We start from the raw sequence: 12,038 nt of genomic DNA, 5'->3' as shown, positions 1-12,038 counted from the left end.
TGGAAGATTTTTCTTTAGCAGCAAAATGGAAAAAATTAAGAAACAAAAGGGAATTAGGAAGGGAATAAGAGAGGAAGAAATTAAATAATGAAGTGAAGGAACAGGAAGGAAAGTAAGAAGAAAAGAAATTAGAGAGAGAATAAGGAATTAGGAACCTCTGAAAATTCATCATGCTGACACAGTTCCAGCAGACTGGAACTCTGGGAAAGGATCTTCGAGTTGCAATATTTGATGATAAAATATTTTAGCATATTTGGAAAAGTATCTTATAGATCAAATCTCTTCCCTTCTGACTATTGCTTTTCATAGTGCCCCCACAGGACAGAGCAGAATTGCTAAACCTGTCACAAACATCTTGCTCTCATTGAGCTGTTGCTATGTTCAAATCACTGACCTTGTTGTCAGCAGCCAAGTGCCTTACCTACCAGGGCTCCTTCCTTCCTTCCTTCCTTAATAAGTCATTCAAAAACCCTTATTAGATTAAAACTAATTTTTCTTCAGAGACCAAAATAGAGATTACCTCAAATCTAAATGTGTATTATACTCATTTATCAACATGATTAGTTTCTAAAGACTAGGATATTAGGCAAAAAACTGGCATTATGCAAGAAGAGAAAATGGTAACCAAAGAACAGAAAATGGAGGATGACTACATCATTACACAATTGCCAAACCATTGGGAATTATGTCAATAGTCAGGTTGACATAAAACTTTAACTATTGCAATCACTGCCTGACTTGCTCCAAAATATTTCTTACTGCCAGAACATTAATGATAAAATATTAGGAAAAAAATAGTTGGTAAAAAGGAAGTTGGTAAAAATGTAAAAGAAGAAAAGAGAAAAAAATGATTAGGGCAAAGACTGTACAGATGTGCTTTATACAATTGATGTATGTATATATATGAACTGTGAAAAGAATTGTATGAGCCCCAATAAATTGTTAAAATTAAAAAAAAAAGGAAGGGTTTTTTACCCTCAAAATGCAAAATGTCAGATAATGACATGATTGATGAATGAGGAGAGTGTGTATTTAATGTAAAAATTCATCTTGAAAATAATACACGAAAAAAAAATAAAATAAAATAAATAAAAAATAAAAATAAATAAAAAAAAAAGAAAATAATACATGAGAGAACCCACAAAACTGCTATCTTCCGCAGTCCTTGGAAATGGAATCCACAACTATTTTTACTTTAAAAAAATTGAAACATGGTTTTGGAATCTACTCTTGTTATCTCTTTAATCTCTTTTCTCTTGGTCCTAGATTGGTGCATTAATATCCATTCCATCATTTACCAACATGTCATACATGAGTGTGCAAGAGAATTACTGAGATAATCTATGGTGATGAGACAGTTTGTAAATCATAAATTTAAGAATAGGCTTCTATATGTAGGTTAAGGTAAGATCTTTAGTGTTTTATATAGCAAGGAAGATTTTCTACATGTAAACATAATGAAAGCGTAGTGCTTTATTTATTCATTAATATAGCAAATATTTACTAAGCCTTTACTGTATACCAGATGCTATGGATAATATTTACCCTGACAATCTTTCAGAGTATCTAGTCTACAGTGATTAGTCAACTAAAGATTTTTTAAACTTCCACAGGAAAAGTGAGCAAAGTATACTGGCCTATGTAAAGATTGCTAATTTATCATACTCTTCCAGATATAAAGCTATCTGCTTCCCCACAACAATATACTTTAAAGCTACTTTGTTATTGTTGCTGTCAGGTGCCATAAAATCAATTAAGTCTTACAGCTACCTTATGTACAAGAAATCAATGCCTGGCCCTGCTCCATCCTCGCACTTACTGTTATGTTTGAGCTCATAAAAGCACTCCCTCAATGCATGAATACTTTCTTTTATTAAATTGGCACTCTATGATGCTCACTCTCCCGACACAACTGCTGAAGCCAAAGTGGGTGAACAAGTAAATGTGGTGAAGAAAGCTGATGGTGCCTGGCCATCAAAAGAGATAGTGACTGGGGTCTTAAAGGTTTGAAGATAAACAAACGGCCATCTAGCTCAGAAGCAACAAAGCCCACATGGAAGAACACACCAACCTGTGTGATCACGTGGTCCTGAAGGGATCAGTTATCAGGCATCAAAGAACAAAAAATCATATCATTGGCTGCACACCTCCATGATACGATCGCCGAAGACAAACGGGTGCATAAGCAAAGGTGGCGAAGAAAGCTGATGGTCCGCGGCTATCCAAAGAGATAGTGTCTAGGGTCTTAAAGGCTTGAAGGTGAATAAGCGGCCATCTAGCTCAGAAGCAATAAAGCCCACATGAAAGAAGCACACCAGCCGGTGAGATCACGAGGTGCCAAAGGGACCAGGTATAAGGCATCATGCAAAAAAAAAAAAAAGAGAATATATATGTGTGTGTGTGTGTGTGTGTGTGTGTATAACATAGTGAATGAAAGGGGAAGTGCAGAGTGGAGACCCGAGGCCCAAGTGTCGACCATTGGAGATCCCCTCATACAGGGGTTTAGGAGAAGAGATGGGTCAGTCAGGGTGCGATGTAGTACCGATGAATGAAGAACACAGCTTTCCCCCAGATCCTGGATGCTTCCTCCCCCCAAATACCATGATCCGAATTCTACCTTGCAGGACTGGATAGGGCAGAGTTTGTACACTGGTGCATATGGGAGCTGGAGGCATAGGGAATCCAGGGTGGATGATACCTTCAGGACCAGGGGTGTGAGGGGCGATGCTGGGAGAGTGGAGGGTGAGTGGGGTGAAAAGGGGGAACTGATTACAAGGATTTACATGTGACCTCCTCCCTAGGAGATGGACACCAGGGAAGGGGGGCAAGTGAGACTCCGGATGGGGCAAGATATGACAAAATAACAATCTGTGGATTATCAATGGCTCATGAGGGAGGGGGAAGCAGGGAGGGAGGGAAAAAAAAAGAGGACCTGATGCAGAGGGCTTATGTGGAGAGCAAATGCTTTGAGAGTGATTAGGGCAAAGAATGTATGGATGTGCTTTATACAATTGATGTATGTATGGATTGTGGTAAGAGTTGTATGAGCCCCTAATAAAATGCTTTAAAAAATAAAAACTACCTTAGATTAGTGTTATAATCTTAATTACAGTGGACATTTAGAACGTGACAATTTTATGTCTCAGGATAGGGTACATTATTTCGTTTTCAATATTTTAGATATCCATTCTACAAAAAATCAAGTTGATAGCATTAGCCCTGCTTTTTAACTAATGAGATTCAAATTCAGGGTTGTATGATGTCATCTACTTTATAAGGGATTAAACTAAGGGTTAAATCTGTGTTGGAGGCATTCTAAGACCAAATCACCGTATTTAAAGTCCCTCACCCCCCACTTGCTGCTATCATTAGCTAATAGTTGAGTTATTTCTTAGAGCTATTACTCAGAAGGATCCTGATTAATAAATCAAACCAACAAATGGACCAATATACTATTGCTGTAGTGCAAGTGGATTAAACAGGGCCATGGGCAGTCAGTGCTTTGCTTCCCCAACTATCAAAAGGGCAGTGAAGCTGCTTTGTCTTTAAACTTCATTTTGAAAGGGTTCCTCAAATGGGCTTTATTTTACAATGTACTGGTTTGCTAAGAGAAAATAGAGTCCCAACTGCATTCTTGGTAGAATCTATGATTTTCTAGTTTCGTGATTTTATGAGTTGGAATTCACTCTTTGACAGTGAGTATTGGGAAGCTAAAATTAATCAACATGAAATTACTGTATATACTCGTGTATTCGGCTTATACACGGGTCAGTGGTACCCCAGCGAGGTGTAACATCTCACTGGGGCCCCTCTTAGGTAATGGAAGGAGCACGCGTTATCTCACGGGCGGTTGCTGTTTCTCTGCTGTTCAAAGCCCCGCTGACACTGCAGGGCTTTGAATGATTGTTTACTCACATCTAACCAATCAGAGCCGTCCTATGACATGGACGGCTCCAATTTGCAGAAGCACCCGTGGTGATCCACTTACACCGGCAGCTGAACTGGTTAGGATGTGTCTGTGGCTGTGCTCCATCTCTCCCCTCTGGTCTCTGTGTTAATTCACATCCTGCATCCCTGCTAACATGTCACCGGGGGGTGGGGGTGGGGTGGGATGGGGACGGGACATTGCCATGAAAGCTCTTTTTCAAAGTCTTGTTTTTTTATTCTATTAGAAATATTTTCCACTTACTGTGCTGGTTTACTAATGTTAAATGACTTGTCCTTTTATTTCTGCTTTTTATTTAAAATAAATATTTAAATACATCACCCCGCTGATGTCTCAATTTTTAGCAATTTTATTTTCATTTGTTTTGATTATTGAAACTTACCAATAGCTTCTTCATTTTCCACCCTAGGCTTATTCCCGAGTGAATCTATTTTTCTGGTTTCCCAGGTAATAATTAGGCACCTCGGCTTATATTCAGGTCGGGTTATATTCGAGTATATATGGTAATTGTCTACAAAGAAGAGTTATCTAGGAATCTAAAAATAGCCTAGCATAATCAGAAGTGACAAGTATGGTCATGTTCAATATTTTCATGGATAATCATAAATATGCTTTCTATGAGATTTTCAGAACACAAGTGAGAACAATATATCCAACTTAGTTACTCGTCAAAATATAGTGCTTCCTAGGGAGAAGCAGTTTATATGATAGGGAAGGTGCTGGGTGGAAGGAAGACATTCAAAGCCAGGTGCTGATAATATACTCATCACTGAACCTCTCTCAACCTCATAGTCAGCACCATTTGTCAGTTCGTTTTACCGTAGTAGCTTGCTGTGTTGCTGTAATACTGGAGACCATTTGACCACTATTTCAAATACCAGTCAGACCACCCGTAGTGGACATCTTTCAGTTAACACTCCAAGACTAAGACAAAGTAGGAAGAAAGGCATGGAGATCATCTCCCCCAAAAAACAAGCCAGTGAAAACGATGAATCAAAACAGAATGTGCCTGCTGCGGTGCTGATAGCTGAGTTCCCCTAGTTTGGTGGATGCAACAATCGACTGCAGTTTGCTATTTATGCAGAACTGGTGAAGGATCATTTCTGTTCTGCTTTTACAAGTGGTCTTCTGGAGCCAGAACCAACTTCCTAAGACTGAAATCCGCATCACGATAGCCATGGGGTAGCATGTGGGGTTATGCAATGTCTAAACTCATTCAGTTCTAATAGTCTGCCAGAATCTATAAGAAAGGGAAAACAACAAAACAGAGAAAAGTATATAAAATTAAATCTATTGAGAATACTAGAAGTGGTTCGTAAAGCCTGTGCTTTAAATTATATTCTATGGGTACAAAAACGGACACTGAGCCATTTAGAACAAAGACCAATTAAAGTGTCCCCCACAAAAATAAGAACAATAAAATGCCCATGCCATTTATAAACTCATAAATAACATGGCTATACAAAAATCATTTTAGAAAACTGAGGCGATTAGTCACACAGTAAAGAATTTTTTAAAAATTGCTGTTAGCTTAAAATAAAAGAGGAGGGAATCATCTTGTTTCTTAATAGAAAAAGAAAACTGGCCAATGAAAAGAACCGACGCAGCAGTAGAGGAGGGGAACTTTGGCAAGCAAAAGGAACAGAGAATGTATCAAGGGATGTTCAAGGTTTTCTTACTGCCATGTGTGCATTTGCAGCAGTCTGGGAGCTCCTGGCTGGTACCAATAATTCGACAATGGGTCCATAAGGCAAGGTTAGTGCTTCACAGACATCCAGAAGTACTTCGGGACACAAGTCTACAATCTGCTTCTGAAAGATCCCCACCTTCAAAACCCTGTGGGCGGTGCTGATCCTCACACATGCAGCTTCCTGTGGGAATTCCTTCACAGTCAGCAAAAACCCTGAAGGCACTTTGGAAAAAGAGGAACCCTTACTGAAAAGTGCCCTGGTAGCACAGTGGTTAAGCACTTGACTACTAACTAAGAGATTGTCTAATTGGATCCATCTCTTTTTGAGGCAAAAGATGAGATAGTTTGCTTCGGTGAACCTTGCTTAACAGGAGAATTTTAAAAGTTCATGGGAAAAACTCCCTTTTGGAAATAAAGAAGTAATGGCGGATGAATTAAATGTTTTATATCTTGATGGTAATGCCAGAGACAATTGCAATCTTTCAAATACTAAATATAAAATTGGTAGATCTTTATGTATTTAAATTGTACCTTAATCCAGCTAATTTAAAACAAAAAATATAAACTTTTCTTCAAATCAATTCAGCTGCGCAAGATCTTTTAAAATTACAATTGAGAATCTTTTTATTTCAATTACAAGTCTTTTTATTACAATTGAGAATATATTACTCTTGATCTTTTAAAAATTAGTTTGGATTTAATACATATCAAATATCATTCCATATTTCAATCACATCCGGTAGAACTGTACAGTTGCTACCACAATCAGTTTCCACTGTTCTTTTTCTACATGGACTCCTTGACATTGTGTCCCTTTTACCCCACCACCAGCACGGTCCATGAACATTCTGCGGCCTCTGTTCTATAACCTGGCAAATACTATGGGGCAGTTCTACTCTGTCTAGTTTCTGGTTTGGTTGACCTAATAGAAAAGCCTCGAGGCATGATTTTTCCATGTTGAAGAAAGACTATAACATGGAGAACACAAGGTACTTTGGCTGTGTCACTTGACCTTTCAGAAGGTAGAAAACAACCAAGGTGTGTGGTCTCTGACTCTACACTTGCCAGTACTAACTCTACCTAAAATGGTTTTCTGAGAGAATAAATAATGTTTCAATAAATTAACAACCCTTTGGAATAATTTAAAAAACACAAGGAGGCTCCAAATGGTTTGTGGATACGGAATTAAAAGATGATGGGATTTTCCCACAACCATTTTGAAACCTGTTCATACATAAAATGATAGGGCTCCTCTAATACAGGCTAGGCTGGAGTCCCTGACTTCTTTAAAAGAGTGATTTCATTTTGTCTGTAACTTTAATCACTCAATGTTCCCATAGCTGCTATAACCAAGAATAAAACAAAACTGATAATATTAATTTTGGATACAGATCTGTTTGGGGCAGTTGGTAAAAAGTTAATACTTAATTAAAAATTACTAAAGGAAAGCAAAAAGACTTCCATCGAGCCGATGCGATGCCAGCTCCTAGCAACCCTCTCTATAGGACTGGTAGAACTGCTGCTGTGAGTTTCCAAGAGCGAACTCCCAATGGAAGTAGAAAGTCCCCTTTCTCCTGTAGAGTGGCTGAATGTTAACTACACTTGACCTTGCAAATTGCAGCCCAGAGCGTCAACCCAACTAAACTCACTGCCATCCAGTCCACAATCTGTATGTGCTTCAATTTGCATTAAAGATTTCTGGTGCTGTCCGGTGTCGTGGTTAGACAGGGGACTGCTATTCTCAAAGTCCGCAGTTGGAACCTGCCACTTGCTCTGCAGGAGAGAAAGGCCTTTCTGCCTGAGGAAAGGGGTACCTTCCCAGCTTGGAAACTCACAGCAGTAGTTCTGCCCTGCCCTCTAGGGTTGCCAAGAATTGGAATGTACTTAGTGGCAGTGAGTTTAGGACTTTTTTAGTGGCATTGTGGGTTACAAGTTTAGTTGTTAACCACAGGTCAGCAGTTCAAACCCACTAGAAGCTCCGACAGGGGAAAAATGAGTCTTTCTGCTCCTGTGAATATTTACCACCTCAGAAGCCCTATGCATCATGCATATGAATTAGAATGGACTTTATAGCAATGGCTAGATTTTTTTTTTTGTAGATTCAGGTGGACCAGGGCGAAATGTTCTGATGCAGTAACTTACCTTGGGCAAGGAACAAACTTTCTGAGTTTCAACGATTTTTTTCTCTGTACGATGATGGTCAGATCTAGTTTTTGATTATTACTTGATTTTAACAATTTTGGGTAAAACAAGAGAATGGAAAAGGAAAACAACACCTATAGTGGTTATCTTTACCAAAAATATAATAAAAAATTATAAAGCCTTGCATGAGGGGAATTATAAATTATAATAGAAAGTTAATTCCCTGTTTTCCTCCAAATTACAAAGTTTTATGTTGATACACTTTTTTTATAATTATTTCCCTTTTTCCCTCTCATTAAAAAATTTTTTTTGACATTTTATTAGGGGCTCCTATAACTCTTATCACAATCCATACATATACATACATCGATTGTATAAAGCACATCTGTACATTCTTTTCCCTAATCATTTTCTTTTTTTAAAAACATTTTATTAGGGGCTCATACAACTCTTATCACAATCCATACATATACATACATCAATTGTATAAAGCACATATGTACATCCTTTGCCCTAATCATTTTCTTTTTTTTCTTTTCTTTTTTTACATTTTATTAGGGGTTCATACAACTCTTATCACAATCCACACATATACATACATCAGTTGTATAAAGTACATCAGTACATTCTTTGCCCTCATCATTCTCAACACATTTGCTCTCCACCTAAGCCCCTGGCATCAGGTCCTCTTTTTTCCCCCCTCCCTCCCCGCTCCCCTCTCCCTCATGAGCCCTTGATAATTTATAGATTATTATTTTGTCATATCTTGCCCTATCCGGAGTCTCCCTTCCCCCACTTCTCTGCTGTCCGTCTCCCAGGGAGGAGGTCACATGTGGATCCTTGTAATCGGTTCCCCCTTTCCAACCCACTCATCCTCTGCTCTCCCAGTATTGCCCCTCACACCCCTGGTCCTGAAGGTATCATCCACCCTGGATTCCCTGTGCCTCCAGCTCCCATATGCACCAGTGTACAACCTCTGCTCTATCCAGTCTTGCAAAGTAGAATTCGGATCATGGTAGTTGGGGGGAGGAAGTATCCAGGATCTGGGGGAAAGCTGTATTCTTCATCGGTACTACATCGCACCCTGACTGACCCATCTCCTCCCCTAAACCTCTCTGTGAGGGGATCTCCAGTGGCCGACAAATGGACCTTGGGTCGGTCTCCACTCTGCATTTGCCCCTTCATTTACTATGGTATATATATATATTTGGATGATACACTTTTTAAACTTATAGATTCTATGCTTTTACAGGCAACATATAACATCCTATGAAGAATAGTTTGCTGTTTTAGAAAAGAAAAAAAAGAGAAGGGCTTGCAAAATATATTTTACTCTTCTTTCAACTCCTTAATTATCTTTAGTAAAAAACGGAATTGAAATTAGACATTTATGGTTCATTCTGAAATTTAAATGTCACCAATGTGACTCAATACCATTCACAGGATCTTATTCATAGTAAAATGTCTTATAAGCGCCGCTTGCTTCAGGACTTGGAATTGCTAGCCATTGGATACATGACCATTATATAAGCAAAAGAAAGCATTTTCTCCATATTTTAGATTTTTATGCTTTCGTTTTTCAAAAGGAGCCTCTACTGATGATAGTAAGAGACTGGCTATGACAGCGAATGCCTCAGCTTGCTTCAGTATGTTGTGGTACATTTAGGCAGACTTGGCAAATGCACAGTCTCTCAGTTTTTGATGACAGAACTACTCCCCCTGGTGATTCCTCCATGAGAGAGTGGAAGATTGAGATGGTGGTCTGAGATTCAATCTTGCTTCCTCCTCCTCTGGAGAGGCCACCGTGGATAGGTAACTAAACTTCTTTGGCATCAAGGTGAGTTAGAATGGATTTGAAGGCAGTGGATTTGGTTCGGTTCTTGTGAACTGCTCTGTTGACTGACCCCTAGGGTTTCATCACACCAAATGTAAAACCGGGAGCTCTGGTGGCTTAGTGGTTTATAGACTCGGCTGTTCCCAGAAAGGTCAGCATTTCCAAACTCCAAGCTGCTTCTTGGGAAAAATAGGAGGTTTCTGTTCCCATTGAGAGTTACACAGAGGGGCACAGGGGAAGTTGAATTCTGTTGTATAGGGAGACTATGATTAAGAAGCAGCTCCATGGCAGGGAGTTCATTTCCATTCAATATAAAACTAGGAAGAGAGTCCCGGTGACAAGGTGGGTTAGGCGATGGGTTGCCAACTGCAAGGTTAATGGTTCAAGGCCACCAGCTGTTTCTCAAGAGAAAGATGAGGTTCTCTGCTCCTGTGAAGATTACACTCTCTGAGACCTTCTGTAGCGTAAGTAGGCATTCAAATTGACTCCAGGTAGTGGGTTTGGTTTTTATTGTTTTATTGTTTTTATGAGGAACTCGTAGTGTACAAGACTTAAGTAACCCCTGGAACCTTTGCCTTTATAATCGACAACAGTACCAGCAAACCCATTGCTGTTGAGTACATTCTGATCCACAGCATCACTATAAGGTTACACAAGACTGTCCCATGAGGTTTCCGAGGTTCAACTCCATTCAGACTGAGCCCTAGCGGAGGAGTGCTGAAGCACTCTGCTGCTGACAGAGAGGTCAGCAGTTTGAATCCAGCAGCCACCCTGCAGGAGAGAGATGTGGCTGTCTGCTTCTCTAACAATTATAGCCTTAGAAACCCTATGGGATCACTCGACTATGTCCTGGAAGAGTGTGATGAGTCAGAATGGACTGGATGACATTACACTGATCTTTATGGCAATAGGTTGCCACGTCTTTCTTTTGGTGAGTGGCTGGTAATTTCAACTGCTGATCTTACAACTTGACATTGAGGTTAGCGAATTCTCACTTAAATATTGCACCACCAGGAAATCTTGAAAGTAGTATAGACCGTATGAAACAATGCCTGAGTGTAGTTGTCACACACACACACACACACACACACGCACACACACACACACATATGTATATATATATACATATATATATATAATGAAGACATTCTGTAAAAGGGAAACAACTGACAAATGTCAATGACATCACTGGCGTGGTTACATAAATGCTTTTCAAATATTCATTTAAATCTACATTTTAATGTCTTAGCTGTAGATACTTCTATGTGAGAGATTTAACAAAGCAAAATGAGAAGCACAGGGATGTGAAAATTATTATTATTCCTTTTTACCTAAACTACAGTGAAAATAGATCAGATAAAATTTTGAAGTGGTTTGCAGTTTCTCCGATAACTTCTAGGCAGTCTTTTTCTGCCTTTTGTTTTTCTCACACTCTTAGTGAAAGTCTTTGGTTTGCTATAAACTGGAATCCAATCAGGTACAGACACGTGGGATGGGATTAATCTTTTTGCAAAACACTGACATCACCAAAATACTCAGTCCAAATTGCAGAATCTCACTATTCATCTAGCTCCTTTGCCCCCTAATACTTAGATTAAATTGTGTCTTTTTCATGTTTGCTTTGTTACCGAGCACAGAGACCCTCTCTGTTGGAAAGTGCTGACCAAAAGCCTTCTGTTAGTCCTTTACTATGGGAACATTTTTATATCATGACCCAGTGCTCTTTTGTTTGCTTTTTGCACATTTGTTTGAATTTTCCTGTGGCCACAACTGTCTTGTGGGCCCATAGAACATAAAAGAAAATCCTTGGAACAGTCTACGGGCACCCAAATGCACATGGACCTCAGCCACCTTTGTTTGCACCCATGATTCCCAACTGAATACCGATTCAGGCTCACTGATGGAGCCTTTCATTCCACTTAATGAGAAAAGTGGAGGTCATTGGGGAATAGTAGGACTGCAGAAGTTTTGTGTTCTGTAGAAACCACACAGGACGGCAAGGGGCTGTTTGAGAAACTGCACAGACGCTATTTGAAGAAATCCCAGTGGCGTTTTTTGCACTCTTTGCTAGCAAAGTATATCCCTCATACGTACGAGGACTGGATTTCTCTCAGCGTTCATCCATTCCCCTTCCCTCTTCCACTCCTTCCCTCATTAACTTTCCTTGCACTAAACATTAAGCTCATTGATTACAAGGATGGGCACATAGTGACCTAATGATGGGTCAGGCCTAATGGGAAAAACAGAGGCTTGTGATGTGGTGTGGCTCAGGCCATCCCCCTCTCTGTGCCCCCCCACCCCCCACTGCGTCCTGGCATGCTGGTCTTAGACTCTTTTAAGACAGGAGAGCATGGAAAATCAACAGAGAACCGCCTGGTGCCTCTTGATAGAATGGACCATGTGCATGGCTATTTAGCCTTGTAAAA

Source organism: Tenrec ecaudatus, chromosome 7 (assembly GCF_050624435.1).
Source record: "Tenrec ecaudatus isolate mTenEca1 chromosome 7, mTenEca1.hap1, whole genome shotgun sequence".
NCBI lineage: Eukaryota > Metazoa > Chordata > Mammalia > Afrosoricida > Tenrecidae > Tenrec > Tenrec ecaudatus.
Note: the sequence above shows the minus strand (reverse complement) of the source record.